Raw genomic sequence first — 26,363 nt, 5'->3', positions numbered from 1 at the left:
CTTGGAGTGAACCAAGAGTATATTTCATCCATGTGTATCTCTTTTTCATCTTAAAACCTTTGACAAGCATTCCTTCTTTCTCCTTTGTTAAGCGTTCATGTGTTGCTGCATTACTTTCATTCATTGCTATCACTGTAACTTCTTTAGAAGATGAACATAATAGATAGATTGAGAGAGAGAGAGATCATAATAAGGAGAGAGAGATTTCATAACAATAAATCTAGTCACAGGTATAACCAGATAGACTCCTCTTTTATTCAATGCTTAAGCAGTTGACAAAAGGATGGGCACAATTACAGTAGCTGTAATTAAACAAACACCTATAAAGATTAATATCTATGCACTTGAGGAGACAGATAGGTGAATTTCAAGCACTCAGTGCCTGTGAATCGCTGTGAATATAATCTCTTATGTATTTTCCCATAGCAGAAACCAATACAAACCCATATGCATGGTGTTAGTGAATCACTGTAACTTCTGTTATCACTCTTAAATCAATTGTTTTCACTTCTGGCAGCAAAAGATTGGTGCCTCTCACATGGTATGGTATGTGAGCAGAAGGAGGAAAGTTGTTGTTTTTTTCTTTTTCTATTTTCCATTCTCCATTTCCATATCCATTTCCATTTCCATTTTAAATGTTCTCCTGGAAAGCCCAGCTTCCCCCAGGGCGGGTGTGTAACAGGAAACGGGGAAAAGGAAAGATGGTGGGGGCTAATCTCTACTATTCAAAGCTCCCTGAAGCTGACTCCTACTGTTTCAGTCTCTTAAATAAGCACCTCAACAATAATGCTTGACATGGGGACTTCTGACGGATGCGCCAATCGAGAGGGCGAGACTGAACTTCAATCAGATGTTGAAGCAGATGCTTCCTGTTTGCCTGGCGCAAGGAAGTCTCTCGACTCCTGAAATAAGTGAAGTGCCGGGAAGTCATGTTCATTTGTCCATCTAGAGGTGCAGTTAATATATAACTCCCCAAAGTCACTGAACCTTTGTAAGCCCAAATTTCAACGAATAATAATAATAAAAAAAATGTTGAGGAGTTGATAGGCCTATCAAGGACAGATTGTTACACCCCACCTTTAGGTGGCTCTTTAGAGGTGAACAAAAACCCACCATTGACCCCAAATCCTACTAAATAACAATAACACCTTTTAAATTGTACCCAACTAGTCGGATTTATTACATCAAGACAAACATTGACACAACACAAAGTCTAAATCAAAAGATGAGACAAAATCCCAGGCTGAGAGGCAGCAAGACAGCCAGCAGTCCCCACCACAAAGGTATGGTAAGGGTTCTGGGATGAGGTGGGGTGGGTGGGGTAGGTGGGGTTGGGGTTAGAGGTACAGTATGGTAAGGGTTCTGGGATGAGGTGGGGCGGGTGGGGTAGATGGAGTTGGGGTTAGAGGTACAGTATGGTAATGGTTGTGGGATGGGGTGGGGTGGGTGGGGTTGGGGTTAGAGGTATGGTAAGTGGGCAGACAAGAACAGGTCACAGGTGTTTGTGCACCTAATGCGTGAAACTGGAAGGTTATACTGTGGAATCCCACAAGAGAACTAGACTGCCTGAGGACATGTAGGACCAAAGTAGCCTTTTCAAAAGCAAAGTTGATGTATCTATTTCTTGATTTATTTACATATTGTACTTACTGGATCATAAAGACATTTTTTTATTAATTCAACTACTTTCGTTAACGTGTTATGTGTGACTTATGTCCTGTGTCTTGTGTGTGTGTGTGTGTGTGTGTGTGTGTGTGTGTGTGTGTGTGTGCAGTCCTGTGTAAAACTGGGCTGCTTGTCTTTCCCAGCGTGTGTCTCTGTCCTTCCAGACAGATTATTGTTGCCAGATCAAAATAAAGATACTCACAGGACCCATTCACAGAGATAGTGGGCAATCGTCGCTCAGACGCCCCAGTAGGAAGCAAGGCCACCCCGGAGCAAACCCAGCACAAAGGGCCTACCTTCCCGAAACCCCTAACTTTCCCGTAAGCGTTGTCCGCTCACCTCCCTTTTGTTTTACTTTTTTATTTTTATGGCTATGTGAAAACACATGATGTGCTCAAACACACACATACACACACACTCACACACACACACACACACATTCTTATACTACTCTAGGTTATTTATACAGTCCAAGGACAGTTGAAAATAAATGGCAGCACATTGCTGTCACACCAGAAAATAAAAACAGATAGTATCATGTTATAACATAAAAGTATCTCATCTGGTTAAAATGAGAAAATGTTGATGACATAATGTAAATGTATTATGTTGTAACAAGAACATGTCATAACAGGAAATAATGTGACAATATCGAGTTAAAATGATGGCAAGACACTTTCAAAACATATAGTAATACTGATCCATTTGTATTTTTTGGCGTGACAGCAATAGGCCTCCAGAAATATGTGAAATCATGGAAAGATTTTATGGGAGGATATTATGTTCATTAGAGCATCTCTTTATTTCTTATGACAGGCTGTGAGCTGTGAGTCACACTTCTTACAAACTGATCATGCTCTATGATGGGTCATGTTGGATATTAATTACTCTGAAAGGTGTGGATGCATACCAATCCAAGCCCATATCCCTGAAAAGGAAGTGGATGTGTTATGACACTGAGTTATGAGTGTAAGTTATGACACACACACACACACACACACACACACACACACACACACACACACACACACACACACACACAAACACACACACACACACACACACACACACACACATACACAAACCCTTGTTTTCAAGGATTTAATATCCTTATGTCGGTTCTTTGGGTCCTTAAAGGTATCCTAAGCGATGTTACACGGGTTCCTCTAAGCTTAAACATCTCTGAAGACAGCCCAGGCTCCAAAAACGAAAACAACTTGGTCCAGCCTGGACCATAAAAACATAACAAACTGTTCCAGCCAATCTCCAACAAGATGCACTTTTGTTTGAACATATCTCTGTTTTGTTTAAACGTCAATAGAAGTGACATTGCCCAACATCGCTTAGAGCACCTTTAAGGTTTGCATTCTGCCTTTTCTAGACCATTATCATCATCTCTGTTTATTAAAAAGAACTGTACATTTTCTTTTCTTGCTTTGTTAATGAAAAGATAGCTTTGCTATTTGGATTCCTGGTTCTGTGAGATGTTCTACCTAACTGTAGTCTCAGTGAGGAACACAATAAGAGCCTCTCCACTGCAGGCGGCAGGCAGTAAACTGACCATACTCAAGGACAGCCACCAAAACAAGTCAGCCATATCAGTCATAAAACTTCATCCTCCAATCACACGTTTTACCCTTCATAACAAAAGTCCCCATTCAAAATGAAATATCTTCTTTTATGTATTAAAATCCTTTCTACAAGCAGAAGAGATTATTTTTAATAAACACTAATGCATACATATATCATTTTGATTCTTTGTGGGCCCTTTTGAGTACCATATTCAGGTCTTATTCAAAACTACTCTGATTGCTCATTTTGGTCCCCAAGTTGACCCAACAAAAATGTACACTCGTTATCATCTTAGGTTGTTCTCAGACCGGACTACTCAGACTGTGAAGCTTGGATTGTTGCCACATGGTCATTGGGATTTAGCCCTGCCCTCCCACATTCTCCTCCCACCACTGCAGGGGAATTTCAGTCACGTTCTACCGTCTGCAACAGTTACAGATCTGTGAGAGTGATGACTCAACTAGTCACATTGTCTCTGATAACACTTCACTCCTACGGCTGTACACCCTTTACTTAATGAGAATATTTGCTTTTATTAAAGCTACACGTGAATGATCTACCTGGGTGTTATATGTTATTTCAGTTAGAGAATGACGAGACAGACTCAATAAAAGCTCTTTAGAACAGGGTCGTAAGGGTGTTATCCACCTGGAATTTGTCCAATTTCTTGAACAAAGAGTTGCTGTCGGCCTTGATTTGATAGGCTTTTACTTGTGTGGTATTTACACTGCACTTTGTTTTGACATTGTTTGTGTTTTAAGTGGAGTAATCTGAGTGCAGTTAGTATTGTGAATGAGAAGGACTATGGCTGACACATACATCTGTAACATCTGGCAGAAATATCCAAACATTAAATACCATAAATAAAGTTATGTGTAATTAAGTGGAATGAAAAAAGTTCTCAACATGCCAGTGTGAATTAATTTAATACTTAGTGGAGAAGCCTTTGTTTGTGATGACAGCTTTGACACATTTCCTCTAAGAAGAAACTAATCCGCTGCAGTATCCAGCTGTGATTTTGACCCATTCTTCTGAACAGATTGTCTTTAAATCTTGAAGATCCTGAGGGCCCGTCCACACGGAGACACTTTTTGGGTTAAACGCAGAGGTTTTGCTTCGTCTTGGCCGAGCATCCTGTAAACGCACTGCCTGAAACCGCACTTTTTTGAAACCTGGTCCCAGAGTGGAGAAATCTGAAACCGTAGCCCGTTTGAGTTCGTTTAGACAGCGAAACCGCACATCCTGCTTGCGTATCGATGATGTCATCGCTACACCTCAGCTGCCCTGGACTTGCACTTATTGCCTAACAATACTAGTTTTCATACATGACATTACCTACGATTACACTCCGTTAAGATAAATATCACAACTGATGCTGCGCAGCGCCGATAGCTTATGACTTGGTGGACTGAACACTGTTTTTCCCGGTGTTTTTTTATGCATTCTAGCTACTGTCAGTGACGCGAGAGAACTTAAGTTATTAGGGAAGTGCGGTGTAAGTTTACATTAATTTGTGCGTAGTGCCGGTGTCATTCATTTATTTTACATGTCTTACAACATAAATAAATGCATTCATAGTGAAGTCAGATATGAGCATACAAAGACGCTTAGAACTCATATTAAGCCTATAGATGCGCACTAAATGCGAATGCGCGATTTGATGCAAGCAAAAGTATCGACTGTTACTAACAAAGGTATTATAGCAATATTATAAATGTGGCGACGGAATAGCCTAGAACTTGGGTACGCCTAGCTTTAGTAGCCTATGCACTTTAGTCAAACTATGCAATTTAGTCAAAACTAATGTGAATTGCGGACTATCCTACAACCAAAGAAAGTAAAGGAGATTATGTGTACCTGCGTTAGCCAAATAAAGGATGGGACTGCATCCTTCACAAACCGTAAAAATGAAGTGTATTAGTTTTACAGTTGACTACAGTTGACAGTTCACTATAAGTCCACACAAACAATTCTGGTTTCCTTGCACTAGCCATTTTCGTTGTAGACTACTCTGTCTGTTTATATGGCCTACACAGCGCACAAGCTTTGGTCAATTTCTGTAACAAACAGGGCCACCTATAGGCCTGGGATATGAAATAATGTGTTGAGTCGTGTTGAGATGGATCCGTTTGGACGCAAATATTCTTGATACGGTTCCAGGGAAGACGGAGGGAAAAAAGATCGGTTTGGTACGTGTGGACTAGGCCTGACTCTCTTGTGAACCCTGATCTTTCGCTCATTCCACAAATGTTCAATTAAGTCAGGTGAATGACCGGGTCATTCTAACACCTTGTTTTTCTTTCGCTAAAATCAATTAAGATTTTTCTTTTGCTGTATGATTTAGATCATTGTCTTGCTGAAAGGTGTACCCACGTCTCATCCTCATCATCCTGGTGGATGGCAAGATTCTCCCAAAAAATAGAGCCATTCATCATTCCTTCAATTATATTAACAGACCCTTCAATTATAATAACAGTCCCACACCATGATGCCTACTAAACTTCACTGTTGTTATAGTATTTTTATGGTGATGTGCAGTGTGCTAGTGGCTCTCAGGGTTGTATTCTGACTATCCTACTAACTCCAAGGACAGGAATCTTGCAAGCAGCTTCTGCTAGATTGGGAAGTTTTTAAATACAGTAAGTCTGTATCCAGTTCCATTGATATATGTTTTGCAACAATAAGGTTGTGGTCCTGGGAGAACTCTTTGCTTTTAGCCATCATGAGATGTTTCTTGATGGGATGAGATGTTACTTCTTCTAGACTCTACCTTCTCATTTGAATCTCACATCAATAAAACCCATCCTTCCTCCATCATGGCCTCCCCACTATCCCCCAAACCAGACTCTGCTCCATGGGTGACAGAGCCTTCTCCTCAGCAACCCCCCACCTGTGGAACGCTCTCAACACGTCAGATCTGCTGCCAGTGTTGACTGCTTTAAGTCTCTCCTCAAAACCCACTTGTTTAGGAAAGCTTTTAATCCATAACTCTATACTTTTTAATCACTTTTTAATTGAATTGGCATGTCTGTTATTTCCACACTTGCATTTGCCTGTATTCTTTTATATGTGCCTCTTCATTTTTTGATCTCATTTGACTTTTTCTTACCTTTTACTTTTAATCCTGTCTTGCCTCCCTCTTTTATCCAACAATGTACAGCATTTAGAGTATATGATAAAGTGCTCTACAAATAAAATGTATTATTATTATTATTATTATTATTATTATTATTATTATTATTATTGTGTAACACCTTGGTAAGGATATTAATTTGCAAAGATCGCCGAGATGATTACTTTCTACAGATTTCAGCTTAATACTAATGTCTGGTGAAAATGTTTTGCTTAGGGCCCCCAAAATCTTAGCAGCGGCCCTGGTTACCCTCAACTACACAGTGAAGGTTAATCGGCAGCTGTCTTGACTTTTTCTTTCTGAAACCAAATGCTTCTTTACAAAGAACTCAGGTGGAACCAATGAGAACGGTGAAATAAACCAAATCTATTCCCAGTCACTTTTTATTATTTATTTTTCAAAATACAAAGCAGAGTTAAAATTGTTGAGTCTATGTAAATATTTAATTTTGTCTCTACAGCATCTCAAATAAACATGAAGTGAATACAATGGGCAGAAAACAAATCTGGGGCACAACTGAGATAAGCCTGCATTGTGCTGTCTAGACCAGTGGTGTAGCCTAATTTGCTGTCGTGGGTAACCTTATTATCCTTATGGATATTGCTTAGGTAGCCTGTAGTGCTTAAGGTGATAAGTGTGAGTGCTACCTTATTGGACAGAAGTGTTTTTTTTTTCATCCAGTGTTGAAATGAACGCTGTATCTCATACACTATACCACTGGTGTAGATGAAACACAAACAGGCTTTTTTTGTTTTTACTGGAAACTTGTGCCCTAAAAGTAGAGCAAGAAAGAAAGAGAGAAGACAGCGAAAGTTTACAGATTTAGATTCCTCTTCCACAAGAAAAAAAAAGGAAATGGAGAAAAGCATGAAGAGGAACTGAGACAAGACAGAACTTGAAGGCACAGACAAGCTCACATTTTTATCTGTTAGTGCATGACATACAGCACAGGTTTAAAATGCCAGCTTTATATTTACAGTAAACATTGCTGCGCTGACAGATTCATTGAAACTTCCCTCTAACTAACATTTATTTTATAACATTATTTTATAACAATATAAGTGTCATTCTCATTTGATCTTTTCCCACCTGTTGGCCCTGACGCAACCTGTAGCCTGCTTTGGAGTATGAATCACCTCTTTCCTGTGTCATGCAATGGCGGCTGCTGGTCTTTCAAAGAGGGGAAGCTCATTTTCGGCCTACATCGTAGAAATTGTCCATTTATTTATACGTAAATTCTGCCCTACGTTCCTTTTCAAGAAAATGGTCGGTAACCCTGTCGTAGCAACAAGGCGTCTTATCCAGATACTTGACCAGTGTCCTTTCAATGGCCAGCAGAGTTAGGCTGCTTAAACGGCCTTGGGTCATTGTGTTACAGGTGTAGGACGAGTTGCTTTAAACAGGAGAAGCTCTTTGCCAGCATTGTGTATAATATGATTGTCACTTGGAGGAGACTTCTAACGTTAGATAACTAACATTAGCATAGTTAGCTTTAAACAATAGAAGCTCCTTTCTACACTGCAGATGTAGCTCCAATTGTGACACGAATGAGAACAGTTTGTAAAGCTGAGGCATTGCACCATATCTTTAAGGAACACCAAAGATCCTTTCTCAACTGACTCTGGGAACACCAAGTAGTCACACAGAGTCATATTTAGTTCATGTTTCTGTGAACTGCCTGTAATTCCTCTTGTTGGATGATTCACTACTCTCATCATGTCAGGATCAGAATCAGCTTTATTGGCCAGGTTTGCGTAAAGGAAACAAACAGGAAATTTGACTCTATACATTAGAGTAATAAGTGTAGGTGCAGGATGAATAGTATGAAGAGCAGTAGAATATGGCTATGTATAAGTATAAATACAGTATGTCCATTTGTAAATATTGCTGGGGATGTCCGCCTCTTTGTCCCTGTCAAGGTGCTCATGGACACCTCAACAGGCACAGGCAAGGTACAATATACAATATAAAAATATAAAAATACAATATAAAATATATACAATAACAATTGAAGAGAGGGAAGGAATAGTGCAATATCAGTATAGTTTGAGATTTAAGATTATAATAATCTTATACCTATAGATATATAGGACTACAGTATAAGTCAAAACTCTTTATGCATCACTATATGCATTTAGCAGAGATAAGTAGTTCTGATGTATCATAAAACTGACAAGTGAGTAGGCAGATCTTGACATATTTATAATGCATTATTCAGATTAAAATGATAATCATTCATAATTAGCTGTCATAATGCATCATAAAGTTGGTTATGACGACTTGTGAATACATATACTGTAGATGGTGAAAATGAGCATTACAATGCTTTATAGACACCTTATAAAACATTATGAATGCATTCAGAGGGCGTTATAAATACAACCTTCATAGAAAGTGTTACCCAATATGGCAATTGTAAGATTGAAGCATACATGAGGTAGATGAGCAGAACAGTGTTGATTGACTTTGTTCAGTGTAAGGGTCGGGGCTTTTTCTGAGCGTTCAACAGAGTGACTGCTTGGGGAAAAAAGCTGTCTTTGTGTCAGCTGGTTTTGACGAACATTGCCCTGTATCGCCTACCAGAAGGAAAGAAGGTTGAACAGTTTGTGACCAGGATGTGAGAGGTCTGCAGAGATTTTTGCTACCCTTTCTCCTAAATGACAGCTCCTGCTGGCCAAGCAAGGATGTCACATCAATAAGGCGGTTTAGGTAGGTCCTGTTTTGTTTGACTGTTTCATTATGTTTAGTCACTTGAGTGTGAGCACCCTCATTGATTCCATGTGTGGCAAGTGGTAGAGATTTTACACAATAGCTGACTACGCCACGATGGGACTTTCACCCAAAGATATAATTCAGAGATTAATATCCTTAACCCAGTAAGGCACTCAGGTTCGTAGAACTGACAGAGACATGGTTCCATAAAAACAATTATTTATTTTTACACTGTAAATTTACATACACATAAAACAGGAAGAGGGCTGAGGCTTACCGGTGGGAGGGCAGTGGATAATAATGAGTATCCGAAGGAGGCACCCAATCACACGTGCTTGGTCACACACACACACACACACACACACACACACACACACACACACACACACACCGACAATGATACACTCAGTGAGAGACAAATGTCACAGCACACAAAGATTGGAACCCATCACCACCAGGAACTGCTCCCACTTTCGGCTCTCAGCACCTAAACAGAGGGGACGGACAAGGATTACAGACAGCTCACATAAAGTGTAACAAAGTAAATCAAACAACCAATAAAACAAACAGTCACACTAAGGATCCGCAGCTTCACAGCCTCCCCTTAGTGAGGACAAAACAAATTAACAAAGATTAGTGCAAACAGAAAGACAAATCACAAAACAAAGGTCAACACTTTGGCGATCAACAGCACTAGGAGAAACGGCCTCCAGTCAAGTGTATAAGAAACAAAGAAACAGACAGACAAACGTAGGCTACAAACAACACAGACAATAACAGGATGCAACGCAGAACAGAGAAAAACAATCAATAAAATGGGGTCCGTTCGTCAAGCACCCATTCCTTCCTAACGAGCTATAGCACCAATGAGTTCCAGTGGCTTTCTAGTCCAAGACCTCTATCGCGTAGTCCCACTAAGCGTAGGCTACGACAAACTAGCTGCAGGCCACGCTTAACCGCGGGACCAGTGGTGCTGATTAGACGGGCACATGAAGAAGTCGTAGGCTAAAAATTACGTAGGCAAATCAGCAGAGTTCTTATCAATGTAGCCAATTGACAGCCACTCCCCTGCTACATAGTGATCCCTGGAACACACAAAATACTCACTTGAAACAGGAACTACTTGAGTACTTCACTTCGTACAAATGGATATAACATACCCGGGGACTGCACTGGACGCACATCCAGCCAGCGGGAGGCCAATGCCGCACAGGGAGGGGGAGACTCTGCGACAAAGCACTAAGTGTGAGTAACAATATAAAAACACTTTACCAGTAAAATAGCACAGGAAGCGTGATCATACCTGCGGCGATGGCAATTGTCAGGGCGGTAAAAAGGGGCGGGCCTTTGACGTCTGGCATAACACAATGAGGGTCCTTGAATTTAAATAGAGGCACTGTTGTACTGATTGGCCCATATCTGGCTACCGAGAGCCACTCACGATGCCGCCACCTGTGCTTGAATGAAAAGTGGGCACTGCACCACTTCATTCTGCTACAATCTACCCCACACTTTATGCATCGTCGCCCCGGCGATGAACCTAAAAGAGCATCAAAGCCCATACGTGGCTGAGAGCAAACTACATTTCCCTCTATTGACGGGGTTGTGCCTTACAATCTGAGCAAAACCAGGAGAGGGACGTTGCCCAGTCAGTAGACCAGGCGTTTGGTACATAAAAAAAAATAGGATGCACAGTTTGGATGGCAAGCCACCACTGCTAGCCGAACAAAACAGGGAGGGCTTGCAGTTTGGTCATTAGACCAACGCTGCTACCGGACAAGACACATAGGGGGAGGGCTTGCAGTTTGGTCTCAATACCAACGCTGCTACCAGGACAAACACAGGGAGGGCGTGCAGTTTGGTCTCAATACCAACGCTGCTACCAGGACAAACACAGGGAAGGCGTGCAGTTTGGTCTCTATACCAACGCTGCTACCAGGACAAACACAGGGAAGGCGTGCAGTTTGGTCTCTATACCAACGCTGCTACCAGGACAAACACAGGGAGGGCGTGCAGTTTGGTCTCTATACCAACACTGCTACCAGGACAAGACACAAATAGGGTGAGGGATGACTGTCTGGCCAGTGGGACAGACTGCAAAACACCAGCAGAGTGGTCAGTAGGCCAACCTCTGCAACTGAGGCAAGTTACAAGAAAACAAGCCAAATAATCCAAACATCTTTTTGCTGGACACCCTGAGCAAAATGCGTGATCATACCTGCGGCGATGGCAATTGTCAGGGCGGTAAAAAGGGGCGGGCCTTTGACGTCTGGCGTAACACAATGAGGGTCCTTGAATAGAGGCACTGTTGTACTGATTGGCCCATATCTGGCTACCGAGAGCCACTCACAGTGGTATGTGTGTGTGTGTGTGTGTGTGTTTGTGCGTGTGCGCGTGTGTGTGTGTGTGGCGAGTGGAAAACATTTACAGGAAGGTTACAGGCTTCGGAGAAGCAGACCCTTTGTGCTGGGATTGCTCTGGATGGCCGGGCTTCCTACTGGGGCTTCTGAGCATCTGAGCAAAGACTGCCCACTGGTGATTATGGGTGAGTGGGTCACGTGAGAGTGTTTCTTTGGTCTGGAAGCAAATTTTAACTCTTAAAATTGTAACATTTCTGTGAGTGATTTTTCTTATGTGAGATATATGTGTGTATGTTTGTTGTGTTATGGTTATATAAGCTATTGGATGCCTAAAATTTCCCTCGGGATGAATATCTATCTATCTATCTATCTATCTATCTATCTATCAACACTTCGTCTGGAAGGACAGAGACACACACCCTATCTGTGTGAAAAGACAGGCAGCCAAAGAAAAGAAAAGATACGAAAAATAAGGGAATGTGGCTCTCTTTTCCAGTGCCGCAGGGACTTTGCTTTCAACACCGTATGGGTCTGTGTATTTAGCCATTTAGCCATGCTAATCCTTTGTCTAACAAGCCCAGTTTTACTGTATAGAATCTAATGTTGGCACTGTGGAAATGGTACAGAAGTCACGCAAGAAGATTAATGAGAATAGTTGAATGAATAAGAAATTGCATTTATAGAGGAGTACAGTATTTATAAATGAATAGACGAATGAATATGTACCCTTTGCTATCGAAAAGGACCCTTTGTCTGCCGAGAGTCTGCCAAATGAAGGGTGACCAGTTTTTCACTTCGAGGCCAAGTACTTGTCTTATCATAGACAAATGTCTCGCCAAATGGATTGAGTGAACTGTCTGACCTAACAGGATGCAGGACTACTACGCAATCAAATCCAAAGTATTCTGTTAACTCTTTAAGAGTTGATTTTAACACTTCTTTGAGTTAATTTGGTTCCATTCGATTAGGTGTGAAATATACTCACAGTACTTAATAAACAATCAAAACAACACAACTGCAATTTGATTGATATTACTTAAAATACACAATTAAATAGCATGACTTTTTGATGTTTTTTTTTTAAATGTTTTAATGGAGATACATTTTGGAACCAAAGTCTTCATTTGTAAAATCCCATTCAGAGCCCTAAAATGACATGTGGATTACAGTATACAAACATAATTGGAGGTTTAATAGAGGAGTTAGCTACACACATAACGTTAGCTAAGATATTTACCTGCCCAACAGCAGAAATACTGGCCTCACGTCATCATACTCAATTCTAGTGAGAATTTGAGCCTGATACTGCTCCATTGGGACGTGATTAAGGATTGTGTTTCAACCGATACAGGGGAGAATTTGCCTCTGCATTCCCTTGGATAGACCTAACCAATCAGAGCAACAAATAGCTTACTGTGAATCCTGTAGGAAAAAACTTCTCCACAAATGCCTTAACATTGTTTTCTGTTCAGTTCCCAATATCAAATTTTGTCAGAAATCAGAAATGTCTAAATGTTCAACTTTCTGAGTTGTTGCCATCCATCCTTCCCATCCATCCATCACTCTCAACAAGTTCCCCATCTGTTACCAGTTGGGAAGGATATCTTACTCAGCCCAAGACTATACTAGCCATCCAGGGCTGGCTACAATGAAACACACTGATGTTTTATACTAATGTTACTCTACACTATTCTTGAACACAGTGATTGCAGCACAGCACCTTTGCGTCATGACAGGTACTAAAAATACAATCCAAAAATAAAGTTGGGGAAAAAACACAGCACAACAAAGTTTTCATCTTGGGCTACAATTTCATATTTCAACCTGGTTTAAGAATTTAACCTATTACTTCCAGCATGCAGCAATCTGCTTGACTACATACACTGAAGCACTTATTTAAATTAATAAGCCCTCTAGTGCTACCAAAGTCCTTTTAGGCAATTCCATCCACTATTCCAGCCATATTACCAAACATTCAGGCAATCATTTGTATGTTTAAGGTTTTTATTAATTTGTATGTGTTTTCTTTACATATAATCTGCTTGGATAATAATTTTATTCTGAAAGTCCAGGGCCCTGCTCAAGGGATTTACTTACTGGAAACAGCCATCTGAAATATAAACAAGACTGTCTCTTTGGCAATGCTCCAGCTCATTGTCTTCATGGGGCAAGTTCTGTGGAACTCTTGTTTAAGCTCTGGTTCACATTACATTACATGGGGTTTGCTTGTGCATGACTTGGATATTTGGACTGCAATGTAGTTTAGATAATAAATACCAAGAAAATGAATAGTCCCTTTTGCAGTTCAGTCCGCCTCAGCTTAGACTAATATGATGACGCACATTTGGAAGCGAGATTAGATGAGAATGTGGGTTTGGGATTGCACAGAAACCTATTCCATATTTAATGCATTCTTTTTGGACTGTGATGGGAATCAGGTTATGTTAGTTTTTCATTGTACTATTTTTGTCTTTTCATTACAGTGAAACAAGACATAATAAACCAATATCTCAAAATTGACCTGTAGCCTACATGGGGAAAATGTTTTTGCTTGTGGTGTCCTTTCCAATGAATGTTAGTTACTGGCCCTGCCTTAAACATAATTTTCTTTGTAGGCTCCATACTATCGAGGCCTTTCCCTATCTGAAACCAAGATTTAATAATCCTATGGGTTGGGTTTCACAGAAACACATTCCAAATTTAAACATGCAACATAAACGTCGCTAGAAGGCAAGCAAACCAAGCAATTGCTTGGGGCCTCGAGCTGGCCCGGGGCCCCAAGACAACGACTGGTTAAGAATAAAATGCAATGACAAACTGTGAGAGCCCCTTTGATAGTCATTGCAGTAAAGCGCAACGACACTGTTACCGGCAATACCGGGATCTCCCACAAGGGGGCCCCTCTCAGTAGTCGCTGACAGCAGCCAGCCAGAGGTTCGTGAGCTCTGCTGCCGCGAAAATATAAAACCTCGGCAGTCATAAATGAAGTGGAGTTATGCGTCCGGAAGCCAGATAAGAAAGAAGAGAAAGGAAGAGAATGACAAGAAAAAACAAGATAGTGGTATTACACTGGATAAAATAGCTCTACTTGTCTTGTACAAATGGTGTAATGTCGCAGCAGGAAGGCTAGCCTAGCAAAAAATGTTTATGTTAACTACCTGCCTGACGGCCCATGCTGCTTGTAACAAACTAGAACAGTTAGCGCATTTTTTTTTTCGAACGGACGGAATATGGTTACATACTGTAATATGTTTATTAACGGGATAAGGAAGACGCAGATCTGTTCCAGAATCACTGTTTATCGTATTTAATGACATAACATTGCTATAGCTTTGTAATAGGTTTTGATGAAAGTGGCATAGCTTCTCTGCTATACTAACTATTCGACCGTGATAATCTATTTACCAAATGGGGGTTAGGAAAACCACACGATAAATTCTGTACATCAAAGCAGACTGGAACATTCATGTCTAGCAGTATTCATGCATGCCAGCTGTTTACTGTCTTTAAAGCACCAGGTGCGTCTGTCTAATTCTCAAACAGCAGAATGCTTAAATGCTATGTTAAGCTACAAGTAGGCCTAGGTCAATGTATAACATTAGCTTGGGATGTTTTTACTGTAAGCATTGGTAGTTGTGAAGCTGCATCCCTTCTAAATATCAAACTATGGAAATGCTAACATATCTTTTCTTTCTCCCTCAAGGTGCTTTGCTTAAATTTCTCAGCCCTCAGGCTCTTACTAAGGATACCCCCACTGATGAAGGTTTGTGAATTTCTCTCACTGAGCTGAGCTGTTAATGACCTTTTTCAAGGCCCTAGGTAGATAGATAGATAGATTGATCCCCAAGGGGAAATTCAAGAAAGTGTTTTTCAGATTTTTTTTAACAGTGGACTAGTCGAGCCTATTTCCACACAAATAGGAAGGCTGTGGTTCGATGTCTAATTTCATTTGAATTTGTGCATGCGGTCACATAGTCTCTGCATGTAGTCACGTAGCTGTAGCAGGTTAGAGCAGTTTGAGGAATAGTAGGAAGGAATACAAGATATACAGTCTCTTTCACACACACACACACACACACACACACACACACACACACACGCACACACACAAATACAGTAGGAAGGCTGTTTTTCTATGACTGCTTTCATTTTGTTTATACTGTCACCTAGTCTTTGCAGGTAGTCATGTAGCTCTGGCAGCTAGTTTCATGTCCCATCCCATAATGGGTTTTCAGTTCATTTTTTTCACCCTCAGTAAATGTCATGCTGAGGTGAGTTTAACAGGAGTCACTTTTACATTATTCAAAGCTGACAGACTTGCTTAAAATTGTGTTAGGAAAAAATTTTGAATACCAATCTAGTTTTTTTCATAGGCTATATTGTAATATGCTATAATCAATGAATATAATATATTTTAAGTCTCAATTTAGCAAATACCCCCATAGCATTTTTAGGGCCCACATTTTCTAGCAGAAATCCTGGGGGTGCTTATCAATACCTTGAAAAGGCAAAAATTAGATGAGAGAGAGACTAAATTCTTATTTCATCTTCTAGAATCTAGGTTATTATAGCCTGGATGAAAGAGCTTTGAATTGGCTCTGCTGATTCTTCTGGCAATTCTTCAATTCACTGCAATTTTCAAAATCACTGAAAACTCAAGAATCAATCACAACCGCTTATCCAGCATAGGGCAGACTTTTTAAAACCTTCGTTCAAAGGAAAGATGGGGCGCAAGGAGGAGTTGGGGTGGGATCTGGAAAAGACCCGGGTTGGACTCAAACCCAGATACCCTGGGCCAAAGGTGTGAAAGTTCAGCTTCAGAAAGTAAAGGTCCTGCCACATATTTACTCCAACCATTCACTAAACCAGTGAGGTGAAGCACACACTGTCTGCTACAGCGGCGCTCGGGGATCAGTGAGGGGTTAGGTGCCTTACTCAAGGGCACTTCAGCCGTGGATGTGGGCATGGGAGAGCAGTGCTCAACCACTTCCCCGCCCACATTTTTTCTACTGGTCGGGGATCAAACCGGCAAGCCCGAAGCTTGTCAAATTAAAAGATAGCTAGGCTATCATAAAAAAGTTGCATTGTTTGCATGATAAAATGTAATTAGGTAATCCCCAACAATGTAACTGTAATCTGATTACACATTTTTTTTATTGTAATCTGGTCTGATTATAGTTACTTGATTTTTGTAATCTGATTACGTAATCCAGATTACGTAATCCAGATTTACTGGCAGATGCAATAAATAGATATCTTTGCGTGTTAGCACAAGCAGTAGCCTGTAGGCCAATAAAGGCAAGCGTGTTTGCCACTTACATTTCTGACGTCTGATACTTCAAACTGCTGCAAGTGCATCAAGAAAGGTCCTGCCTTAGACCATGTAAATGGCCAATCGTAGACTACAATCGAATCTCAAGGGTGGCCTGTGCCACACAGAGCCACCCCTCTGGCTCTGCCCCTGCATACTACCCAACCCTGGACTAAAAGATGACGAATCGCTTTTCCTTTCACAGAGCTATGGACCCTTTCAAGAGAGTTCCATTATCAGCATCATAGTTGGCCCCACAAGACTTCTGTTTTAACATTCCATATGTTATCTTAATGCAGATGAAGTAGATTGGGGCCCAAATAGAACGTTCAAGCATTGTTTTTGTTTTTATTGTTGAAAGGGTCTATACTGCCAATTTAAGACATCAGACATTCTGATAATATTGCACTTGATACTGATTCAACAGGCATCCTTTGAAGAGTCATCTTTGTAACAGTCAAAGAGGAGAAATCAGACAGACCAGTGACCAGTGCATTCTCATGAAGTGCCTGTGAAGTGGATGAACATGCAATGACCTCTTGAAATGACAAATCCCTTTCTAGGGAAAATTATGAAACCCAACATTTGAATGAACAAATGGCCTCTGGCACATTTGTGCTACGTCAGCTGCATTTTTGGAACACTTGTGTTGCATTTGGCTGTGATGCGTTGCTGCTGACTATGGTCTGTTCTCTCTGCTTAGCTCAGTAAGCCGATACTGTACACTGCAAAGACTGAGAGACTCAGGAAGAGTTTCTTCCCCCAAGCCGTCCAGTACCTAAATGGCACTGTTTAAGCACTTTTTATTGAGTATACCACTGTTCCCCTGTAGAGCATATCACTTCTTCCCTATCTGCAATAACCCCCTGACATCTTGAATATTGTTTCTTGTCTGTTACTGTTTTTGGTACTGTAGGTTGTTCTGTGTCAGTTTGTGTGTTTTTGCTTGGCAAGGAGCCGACTGTAACATTTCACTGCATTGTATGTATGTGACAAATAAAATCTGAATCTGAAGCTGCCCAGTTCTGTTTGTTCTTCTTACAAACAATGTCTCAGAGGCGGTCCTGCAACAGAGCTGCGATTATCTTTCTACATAGAGTTTGCCTTTCATAATGGCCGTAAATTCACAATGATTAACATTAATGAGCTGAATTGAAGACCAAAACCCATTTATATTTTCAAAAGTAACCAAACAAAAATGTTTGTTTCACAATTGATATGTTGTTTTTGCACTATTTTAAATTAAATATTAGAGTTTACATGATTTACAAATCACAGTATTCTGTTTTTAATTTAATTTTGCTAAATCATCCCGACATGGATTGGTAGTTGTGTGCGCACATGCTGTGAGACATCTACATCTGAGTGCATTTTGACTCAGCATGGAAAGAGGAAGATGACGATGGAAGTGTCAGATATCGTGACCACTGAGTTGTATGCTGGACTCTTGGTTTTGCAACAAAATTTTCCTTCCTCTGAGGAGTGATTCCAGAGTTGTGTACAGTGGCATCGTGTAGGTATGGTACAATAACACATGTGAATTCTTTGAGGAGGTACAATGACCTGTGGTTTTATTAGCTTTGAGATCAGACAAATCTGAAAGTGCACTTGAATTTGCTCTGGCAGATCCGCCATTCCCCTCTCCCATTCCAGCGTATTGTCTTCAGGATTGAGGAAACAGCATTCAAAACCTTTGTTTACTAGAGAGATGTGTTTGCTGTACTTCTGAAAGGATTCGGTAAAGAGTTTTAAATACCAACTTTAATTTCACCACTGGTTACAACCGCTCAAAAGGGAACTGAGAGAACTGAACCAATTAAGAATTGTTTTTTTGGTGTCAGCCAGGCAATGTGAAGGAGGCGTAATAATCTCTGGTTCTATGACTGATAGCATGAACAGAAGCAGATGACCCAGCAGAGCGAAAGCAAACCCAAGTATGTGACCTCAGGTGATGATGACCCCATTCACTGGACAGCTGTTCTGTGGATCAAATCGGAACACATAATGAGGTATTATTTTGGATGGATAGGCTTGCAAACCCAACCCTGAACTAGAAGATAAGTCACTTTTCCTTCCTCAGAGCTATACTGTTAAATTAAGACATCTGACATTCTGCTAAATAGTGTACTTGATACTGACTCAACAGGCATTCTTTGAAGAGCCATCCTTGTAACAATCAAAGAGGAGAAAGCAGGCAGACCAGTGACCAGTGCATTCTCATGAAGTGCCTGTGAAGTAATCTTTACAAAGTAAAATTACAAATCTGTGAAGTAAAATTACAAATCCCTAGAGGGAAAATTACAAAACCCAAAATTTGAATGAACATGTGGCCTCTGTCATTGGAACGCATGTGCTCCATTTCTGCTGCTGCCCAGTTCTCACTAGCGATGTCTCAGAGGACGCCTTGCAACAGAGCTGCTATTATCTTTCCACATAGATTCATAAAATCACAATGAGTAACATTAAGGAGCGGAAATGAAGACCAGAAAGCTGACTTTGAAAACGATAGAGACCTGACAGCAAATCAAAATTCACTGAATTTCAGACATCACATTAATGGACATGAGAGAGACTGTCCATATTGGTGGTCACTGTGGACATTCATATCATTATACAGTTGTTAGCTTGTATTGTTAAAGTTCATGGTGTGGATGGGCAAGTCATGGTTGCTGCCATTCTGATAGTTTACTTGAATCTGACTCAGTTTCTGACTCCGGCATCCTCTTCCATGTAGGACCACTAAGGAATGAAAAAGCAGACACACAGTGGATTCTTGTGAAGTGCCTAGCCTATCTAGCGGGTTGATTTGGAAATGGTCACTTACTGTACAATGAGGAAATCCCTTTCTGAGAAAATCCAGGGAGAGGATATAGAACCAGTAGAAATTATGCTACAGTATGCATACGGAAAGTATTTTTCACCTTTGGCAGCAATTACAGCCTCAAGTCTTTTGGAATATGAAACCATAAGTCTGAGGTCAAGAGGGCACTAGAGCAGGTTTTCTTCCAGGATGTCTCTGTACATTGCTGCATTCATCTTTCCCTCAATCCTGACTAGTCTCCCAGTTCCTGCTGCTGAAAAATATCCCCACAGCATGATGCTGCCGCCACCATGCTCCACTGTGGGGATGGTATTGGCCAGGTGATGAGCCTGGTGTGTCCTCCAAACATAACGCTTGGCATTCACGCCGAAGAGTTGGACCTTTGTCTCATTAGACCAGAGAATTTTGTTTCTCATGATCTGAGAGTCTGAGGTGCCTTTTGGCAAACTCCATGTGCCTTTTACTAATGAGTGGCTTCTGTCTGGCCACTCTACCATACAGGCCTGATTGGTGGAGTGCTGCAGCGATGGTTGACCTTCTGGAAGGGTCTCCTCTCTCTACAGAGGAACCCTGGAGATCTGTCAGAGTGACCATCGGTCACCTCCCTAACTAAAGCCCTTCTCCCCGGATCACTCAGTTTAGAGGGACGGTCAGCACTAGGAAGAGTCGTGGTGGTTTCAGACTTCTTCCATTTACGGATGATGGATGCCACTGTGCTCATTGGGACCTTTAAAGCAGCAATAGTATTCTGTACCCTTCCCCACAGCTGTGCTTTGAGACAGTCCTGTCTCGGAGGTCTACAGACAATTCCTTCGACTTCATGCTTGTTATGTGGTCTGACATGCACAGTTAACTGTGGGACCTTATTTAGACACCTTATAGGTCCTTATATGGACCTTTCCAAATCATGTCCAATCAACTGAATTTACCACAGGTGGACTCCAATTAAGCTGTAGAGATCATCTCAAGGATGATCAGTGGAAACAGAATGCAACTGAGCTCAATTTTGAGCTTGATCTCAAAGGCTGTGAATACATATGTACAAGTGATATCTTCGTTTTTTATTTTTAATACATTTGCAAAAACCTCAAACAAACTTTTTTTAAGTTGTCATTATGAGGTGCTCCGTTTGAAGTATTTTTTATTACCAATTCTGAATTTGTATTTCAATTGCTCTGGGTGCTGAAGGCAGGCATGACAAGGTATACAAGGTATATTTGCCCATCAGGCATGACTGTAAAAACAAAACACATAAATTAAACAAGTTGGCAAGAAAAACACATTGCAGAAAATGAGTCCAAGTCTCAGCTTGCCTTTAAGTGTGCCCTTAAAGGATGAGAAACAAATGTCTAAAAGAGAGAGAGAGAAAAAGAAAAGGCAGAGCTTCTTTGTAATCCTGAAGAGGTTTGCGCAACATGTACAGTACACGTCTAAAAGAAAGGGGTGCTGGGGAGATGGGGGGGGGGGGTGGGGGGCTGGGGAGATGGGGGTTGTAGTGGGGTGCTGGGGAGATGGAGGGGTTGTAGTGGGGTGCTGGGGAGATGGAGGGGTCATTGTGGGGAGATGTGGGGGGTTGTTGTGGGGGTGGGTAGGTTGTGGGTTTATGAGCAAAGGTTTCTGAAGAGCTGAATGACACAAGCAGGAGTAAGGCTGTACTCTCCCTCCTCCTCCTCCGCCTCCCTGTCCAGTGATGAGAAACATGTGTGCAGCAGAGATGGAATCTGAGAAACGTGTGTGTGTGTGTGTGTGTGTGTGTGTGGGCACACAAGTCTCATTATTCTATTAGTGTGTGGGTGCGTGCATGAAAAGCAACCAAACTGTCATAGAGTATAGTGTACCCCCACACACACACACACACTCACACACTCAACTTTTACACCAGATGTAGTGTATACACACACACACACACACACACACACACACACACACACACACAATGTCCACAGTGATACACACACACACAATAGAAACATGCTTAAATGCAAACTCAAACACCACAATATGAGATTCTAGAGAGGCGCGTGCGCACACACACACACACACACACACACATACACACACACACACACTCACAATGTCCACAGTGATACACACACACACAATAGAAACATGCTTAAATGCAAACTCAAACACCACAATATGAGATTCTAGAGAGGCGCGCGCACACACACACACACACACACACACACACACACACACACACACACACACACACACACACACACCCCCAGACACCCCCTGCAGTGGAGTCCCTTACACTACTTTCCTTCTCTATTGCTCTTGTTTTTCTTCAGCACGTCTGGGAGATATCAGTGACCGCTACTCTTTTCTCCTCTTTTAACATCCCCCCCAGGACACACACACACACACACACACACACACACACACACACACACACACACACACACACAAACACACACTCTCACACACACACACACACACACACACACACACACACACACACACACACACACCACCTCAACAAATTGGCAGTCCTTCTGATACAGTCTGTACTTTCTGTCTCCACAAGCTGCCCAAAAACATTACATGTTCACCAAAAACATTACATGCTCACCAAAAACATTACATGTTCACCAAAAACATTACATGTTCACCAAAAACATCAAACATCTAGCAGCACCCACTCTGTGCAGCTCAATGTACTGTAATCACTCTGCAAGCCAATAACAGCGCAATGTACCTGCGCTGCAAGGCACAGGCCTCTGTGATCACACCACATGTGCTCACATTCAAAATGTGTACCAATCCCCAAACCTTTTTAACCCTTTTGATCCCTGGCTTCACCCCTAAGAAACCAAGAACAAAGAAAACTCAGCCATGAGTTCTCATGAAAATGTATGACTCGTGTGAATGACATGATGCACGCACACACACACATATGACGCATGTGAATGACAGGAGGTGAGATGGATCCATCAAACATGATCTCTTTCACGAGTGGGGGCTTGTTCAGTGAGTTGGTTATGCAACCACCACCCCCATTCACACACACACACACACACTTGGAAGAGAACCCAGAATTAGTGTTGCACAATGACTGTACATGCAGTTCTACAAACAATGAATGTTTCGGCATTTGAACGTTTAAATGAAAATGGAAACTAAAGGTTTCCAAAGCCCCCCCATACTCCACCACCTGCATTCCCCGACTCAGAAAGGTGACATTGAGAGGTTCATAACTCAGTAGAAATAATGGGACACACGAGAGAAGATTCATCTCCTTTGATGGAGGATCTGAAGAGGTCTGTTTGAGATGAAGTGCAGGACACTGACCTTGCTTTGAGCTAGTGGCTGATGGTTCAAGCAAAGTCATGACCCCCCACACACACACACACACACACACACACACCCACACACACCTTAAAACTCCCGCATCCATGCCCACCTCTCACTTTCCCATCCCTGCACTTAATCTACTCTGACAATCCCCTGCTAAAGTGTTGTTGCTGTTAAGACTCCAATGACGGCTTTGTGGAAACCAAACCAAAACCAGTCGTGCCCATCATTGGATATGACCCTCAAGACATGAACATAACAGAGTCTGCTCATGAGGTGTGTGTGTGATTCTTTTCTACACTAGTCATCCTAAAAAATCTCCCCTCCCTGAGAGCCCACAGGACTCTTCAGAATGTGACCGGCCCCCTATCAATCTCGGCCCAAACCACCTCGCTCGCCGACACCACAGCGTTGTGTTATATGAGTGACGCCGGCGTCAGTGTGGTCTCTTCATGCAACCTCAGAGGAATTCCCCATGGGCTGGCCATTAGATCCCCCTCCAGCACTCGCCCACTCATGTGAATCGCTCCCCTAGGACCAGACTTGGAGTGCCCTGTTCCACCCCTGGTCTGCCATTCATGTCATACACATGGCTGTGTTTTGTCGGTCAAATACTTTTATGCCTATTGGACCATGACTGATGCTTTTTTTTTTTTAGAGCAGTAAGTGGTTTTTGTGAGTAAACACTTTCAGAACTATCATTTTTGTATTGCATAATATATCAAACACACAAAATGTGTACATGTTTCATTACCCCCCCCCCCCCCTCCACACACACACATACACACGCACACACACACACACACACACACACACACACACACACACCACCCCCCAGCAGAAATATATGACAAGTTACATAACCATCCTTACCATTAATTTTAGTGATACAACTATATATTATATGTAGGTGATATCTCTCCATCGGTTACTCAGAAACTAAAACAATTCTGCTGTTAAAGTACATGCAGTGCCTTAATGTAATACTAATGCTGACTTCTATAATTCATTTCTATAGTTATACATTCAGTCCCTAACATTTCAACACAAGTCCAGTTCCATTAACCAAACAATGGACAAGGCTTCTTTCTCATTATGCGCATATTCCAGACACAGTGGTTGAGTTCTCAGCCAGTCTCACTACAGCTAATTACCAGCAAAGCTCATAGCATCTTTAAGACCAAGTCCAGCCAAAATAAACATCCTGTGCTAGCAGCAGCTCCGTCATATGTTTGCGCGAGAACTCTTGTGTTCTTGGCGTGTATCCCTTTCCTGTCAGTCTGTTTGAAAAGTACAATCATAATGCCAAAGAATAAGAGAGGGTTTGTGCTCTAGTCAGCAATTTACCATAATATATAGTGCACATTAGTGTTCATTCATACCACATTCATTCATACCACATAGTCATGATGATAAGCATTCACTCAATACAAACAAGTGTTAAGTGCTAACTGCACTGAGGGAAGACAAAATTTGAAAGCATCTTTTAAACAGGCATAAAACATAAATGTTCCCAAATAAAAATATTTGCCATTGTTACAAGTTTTACAATCAAGGCTCTACATGATGAAAGTATTAGATGGCAATCTGCATTGAGCCTGAAGGCACATTACAGTAAGAACATATCTAGAACTAAACAAATGTATGTCCCCAATTAAAAGTTATTGTCATCATTATTGGGGCCAAAAGCCTTTAAAAAAAAGCTGACTGCAGAGTGCAGATTGTCTGGGAACATTGTGCTTGCTTCATCGCTGACTTAGTTACGCAACCAACTTGGTAAAGAACATCCTAACATAGCATACAGCCCCTCAGTCTATTGGGGGCCCCCCAGTGCTGTTAAGAGAACTCTGGCGCAGGGGACATTATGCTGGTGTGATTGATGGGCTACAACGAGGTTGTTCTCCTTTAAGATACCTTTGAGAACCGACTTTCACCTAATGTTACAGAAGGGGGGGGGGGGGGGGGTTGCTGAAAGTCGGCTGGGACTCAACATCTCACTCATGACTCACTCTTCAGAGCATAATCTTCACCAATTTGGTTTTTACAGGAACAAACTTGTTCCCTGTGAAGAGCAGGACTTGACAACAAATTGGTTTTCTTCTGAGTTTTTTTTTTTTCTTCCTTTTTACAAGTCCTTCATCTACTCTTTTACAAGGCTACAAAAGCCAGGCACATTCCAGGAGCTTGCCAACAACACTCCACTGTTGCAGAATAAAGGGGTGCAGAGGGGTTTCATTAAGTATCACTGGCAGCCCACTGTATAGGATCAACTGCTATGTCTGATTTATGAAAAGTTTATGATCAGTGAGATTATCACTGCAATAAGCAATAATGTACACACAGTGGTATCCCATTTAATTTCATAACTTTTGCACCTTTGACTTGACCATGAAGAGGCCAAATCACCACTCTTCTGGGGAATTAACGTTTCAACATTTAGATTTGGTCACAGAAAGACTGCTGTGCATAACTGTTTGTCATCTTTCTTGCTCATAAGTTTCACTTTTCCAGAATAGCACTATTTGGAGGAAACATATCTACACCACCCTCTCCAACACATACACATCAGACACAAGGGGTCGTCAAAAAAAATGCGCTACATCCCATCTCAGGTTTCATTCCGAAAGCAGTTATCACTACGCCTCCCATCTAGCGTCAATCAACACAAAGAGAGGCCTGTATAAACCCATCTCCACCTTGACCTGCTTTTCCAAGATATGGGCTGAAAGGTACACCGCCGATGTTGCTCAATATATTGTGTTCTTTGGCAAGCTCGAGGGGGTAGTTTGGACGTCTGTGAATCAAGTGTTGCATAACGTTGGAGCCACTCCGTCCGCTCTAATTTCTAATAAGACGTGGGCGCGCGCACACACTTGTGCATCCACACACACAGGTGTGCGCGCATGCCCAGACACACACACACACAGAGGAGACATCCAGGCATTTTCTTATCCCCAAAAAAACAATGAAATGTCAAGCCAGCACAGGGTACTTTCAGCAGCAAGAGTTGTTAAGCACTCTTAAATCTCTTTCTGCATCATGTAGACCGATGGAAAAGGTATTCAACACGTAACTATTTTCATAAGATGAATTAAGATGATGGATTATGGTAAGATAATGGATGGTTAGATTGCAAAACATGCAAATCTTCTCATAACGTGCAATGTGTTGAGGTTTGATGAATTCATACATGCAGAAGGCAAATGACAGTATTTAACTGTACATTAAGAACTAGGACCAAACAAACGTAAATGTCCCCAATTAAAAGTAATTGTCATCATTATTGGGGCCAAAAGCCTGCAAACTGTCTGCAGAGTGCAGATTGTCTGGGACAATCACACACACACACATACACACACACACACACACACACACAGAGAGAGAGAGGAGTCATCATGAAACATAGACAAAGTACATAAACTCCTGCAGGGGTTTACTTATCCCAAAAAAAACAATGAAATGTCAAGCCAGCACAGGGTACTTTCAGCAGCA

General features: G+C 41.5%; 2 long non-coding RNA genes across 2 annotated transcripts; one reads left to right on the top strand and one right to left on the bottom strand.

Annotated features, from left to right (window-relative positions):
• Positions 1–10,125: 10,125 nt before the first annotated feature.
• LOC125287703 lies at positions 10,126–10,512 on the bottom strand. Its single transcript, XR_007192402.1, has 3 exons — positions 10,386–10,512; positions 10,243–10,308; positions 10,126–10,167 (listed from the first exon to the last, which is right to left on the bottom strand). It is a non-coding gene; the product is annotated as an uncharacterized LOC125287703 (long non-coding RNA).
• Positions 10,513–11,143: 631 nt separating this feature from the next.
• On the top strand, positions 11,144–17,767 carry LOC125287702. Its single transcript, XR_007192401.1, has 3 exons — positions 11,144–11,627; positions 15,146–15,205; positions 17,181–17,767. It is a non-coding gene; the product is annotated as an uncharacterized LOC125287702 (long non-coding RNA).
• Positions 17,768–26,363: the final 8,596 nt, after the last annotated feature.

Source organism: Alosa alosa, chromosome 22 (assembly GCF_017589495.1).
Source record: "Alosa alosa isolate M-15738 ecotype Scorff River chromosome 22, AALO_Geno_1.1, whole genome shotgun sequence".
Lineage (NCBI taxonomy): Eukaryota > Metazoa > Chordata > Actinopteri > Clupeiformes > Clupeidae > Alosa > Alosa alosa.
The sequence above is the reverse complement of the archived record's forward strand: the minus strand, read 5'-3'. Positions and strand labels throughout refer to the sequence as shown.